This window comes from Urtica dioica, chromosome 11 (assembly GCF_054948205.1).
Source record: "Urtica dioica subsp. dioica isolate 48M chromosome 11, U.dioica_male_clone48M_v1_H2, whole genome shotgun sequence".
NCBI lineage: Eukaryota > Viridiplantae > Streptophyta > Magnoliopsida > Rosales > Urticaceae > Urtica > Urtica dioica.
The window spans coordinates 13053145-13056822 of NC_142766.1; positions in this window are offsets into that span (position 1 = coordinate 13053145).

Below are 3678 nucleotides of genomic sequence, written 5' to 3' on the forward strand. Positions count from 1 at the left end.
TAAAGACAATTTTAAGAACTTACAAAATTGTTTAGCATGCAGTGCTCAATTCTTGCACCCAATAGTTAGTACATTGTTTTCAAAATCTGTGACGAAATTGATCGATATTTATTTAAAGGTACATTTATTCAAAGAATTAAATTTCGGAGAATGACGTCGAAATTCCAAGTTTTGGACATTATCGGCACAAAAATGACCATTTGTCGTTTCGCGTATTTTTGTCGTCGACATTCCCCGGAATTTCGACCGTGTCCACATTATTTCGACGCCATCTGTGCAAAATCAACAATATTTCCGTCATTTCTTGGTAATTTCGGTGACATTCTCGTGTTATTCCCATTGTTTTGTGCCGACGGTTTGAGTTTGTGATGAAATCGAATCGTTTTGATTTTTTTGAAAAAATCTTGTTGAAATAAATATGTGTATTTATGTTTTATGGTTCACATATGTTTTTCTCAATTTTTTTTAATAGACTCTAAATTTATTTGATATTTGAGACTTAGATTTCAAAATTAGAATTTATTATTTTTTTATAGAACCCGAATTTATTTCATGTTTGAGATTTAGATTTCAAAGTTAGAATTTCTTGTTGTTTTGATAGAATCCCGAATTTATTTTAATGGGCTAACTACTGTGATCTCGAAACACGAACCGGAGGTTACTATCAACCTCATTGCCACTCAACTTACTATTGAATTTTTTGTTATCTATGTTGAACTTAGTATGTGTTTTGAACTTATCTTTGTTTTTTAACCTATTACGTGTTTTGGACCTTTTGTTTATGTTTTTTTTTATGATGTGTGAAATTATTAAGTGTGTTGGAGACTGAATTTGGAGTTTAAACTTATTATGTGTGTGTTTGAAACTAATTTTGTTACGTGTCTGAAGTATGTTATTTGTTATATTAAGAATTATGCAACATTATTTCCGTCGACATTTCCGTGTTTTATCGAAATTTACGTTGGCACCGTAATTTCCGTCGGCACAATTTTTTCAAATTTCCACGTTTTTTCTGTCGCAATTTCCGTTTTTCGAGGCCATTGGCACGAAATCGGCCGTCGGCATTTCAATCCTTGCATTTATTTAACTTTTTTTTTATTTGAACGCAAGAAAAAAAAAAGGTTTTTAGGAATACATTCGAACTTTTGAACAACGCAATAAAATAACTTACACCAAGTCCTCCTATGAGATCACTAAAATGTAGCATAATAATAGAGAATTACTTTCACTCTATTGCCGATTCAATATGAAGTAAATTTTCAAGTATAAGCTTTTGAGGGTAAATGTTGAAAAGATATTAAAAAAATATTAAAATGGTTGTATTGATGGCTCAATTTGTGAAAATAGCTTGATTTTCACCACTACAAATACTATTTTCCGGTGTGGAAGACATTCGGGTGCGACTTTTCGCACCAAATGAGTCTTTCAGGTGCGACTTCTCGCACCCAAAACTCAAACAAGCATATAAAAATTTTCGCTGATTTTTTTAAACTTTGGGTGCGACTTTTCGCACTCAAAATTCCGTCAAAACTTTTGGGTGCGACTTAGTCGCACCCAATGCTTCATCAAAACTATTAGGTGCGACCTATAGTCTTAAAACATTTGAGCGGTCAACTTTCCCCCTCTTTTTTGTGAAATACTATTAGGTACGACTTTTCGCACCCAAAAGTACTATTGGATGCGACTTTCCGCACCCAAAAGTACTATTGGATGCGACTTTCCGCACCCAAAAGTACTATTGGGCGCGACTTTTCGCACCCAATGTCTTAAATTTTATCGCGGTCAAATTTTCCCCCTCTTTTTTTTTAAATACTATTAGGTGCGACTTTGTCGCACCCCAAAGGTACTGATACGGATCATTGGGTGCGAAAAGTCGCACCCAAATTCTAGGTCATGATATAAAACAAATCAACCCGAGCCTCTCTCTCTCTCTCTCCAAGTTCTCTCTTTTCCCATCTTCTTCTTCTCTTGTCCGTGCGCGAGATGTGACCCCGAAGAAGCAAGGAGGCCGCGAGTTGGAGCGGTGTCACCGAGCTGAGCCCTCGCCGCCGCCGCGGGACCTCAAGTGAGTTTCCTCTTCTTCTCTCTTTTTCTCTCTGTCCGACTCTCTCTCTAACTTTGTCTCCCTCTATTTATTGTTGTAGGTCTGTAGACCTGGTTCGCTTCTCGCACCCCCGACGTCGGCTCCGATCCGACCACCGAGCACCGGCCGAGAAGAAATCACCGACCCCTCGTCTACACGACCCAGCCAACCGCCGAGACTCACCATACTGGACACGCGTGCGGACCGAGAAGGAAGGGGCCGAGAAGAAATGTGTTTTTTTGTGTGTGGGTGTGTATGTGTGTGTATGGTAATTGAGTGTGTGTGTGTGTATCCCTGCTCGGAAACCACTACATATTAGAAATTTTTAAAACGCGCATTTACAAGTTTTAGCATTGTTTAAATTTTATTTTATTTGGCCCATAACATATAGTGTTAGCTTATCGTTGTCTTTACATCAAGCAAGCTTCATATATAATATCCTAGCTCGAGTATTTTTTTTCTCCTCTCTTTTTAGTTGTTCGGTGCTAGTTGAGTAATTCTTGGTAACTAGATCGTTGTCTAGGAGACTTTTGCTCGTTAATTTTTCAGCACATGTGGAAAATAAAATTTAAGCTTTAAGGAAATCGCCAACAAGCTTAGACAATTCTTTTGTATTTTCTTTCTCTGACAAAAGATTTGTTATGATTTTTCCCGTTTTTAGCTTTATAATTCGAAATAATATTGTTTATTACTTTTACTTTTCGTAAATGGTGTTTTATTTTTCAAATATTCGCAAAATGTTTACTGATGTTCCCTCAAATATTATTTTCAATACTGCTAAATTATAAAATAAATAGAAAAAGTTTAAATTATATGACGTCTTTGTCCATTAATTATTTTTTAGAGGATAATGATCATTAAACATATTTTTTTTTTACTATTTTTCATTCATACATTTTATACTTGATTACATAGATCATTTAAGCTCAGTTTACAAAAAAATTATTTAAACTTTAAATAATGAAGACAAATCGCGATTTCGGGAGATTGAACTCAAGTCCTCAGGCAAAAGAAGACTTCACATGCAGGAGGTAATGTCAGCCAAATTATATGCATGAGAGTGATCATTAAACAACTTATTATGTAGCATTTTAGTCTTTTTTTAATAAATAAACAATGATTTTTTTTTATGAAATTTAACATCAGCTAAGACATATATACACAAAACTTAAGTAACTTATTTATAATTATAAAAAATATCGTGAAAATAAAATGTTATTCTAAAAACAAAAAATAGTTTTTTTCTAGTGTTTTTAGGACAAGAATATAGTTTATAATTAATTTCGTGCTATAAACTTAACAAGTTACATAAGTTTGCATATATGTTATAAGTTGTTTATGTTTTGAATTAATCCAAAAATCTATTATCATTTGAAAAATATACTAAAATGCTTAAAATTTTATAATTTGAAGAGGTTGTTGTTCTATATAAAAAAAAAAAAAGAATAATAATAATAATTACGTACCATGAGCTCACTCATTACAACAATCAATGTCCTATTTAGGTCAAAAGATCTACATAAATAGTTTATCACACAATCTGTCAAAATGATGCTAAATATAAATAGTTTTTGTACAGTTCTAAAATTTTATGA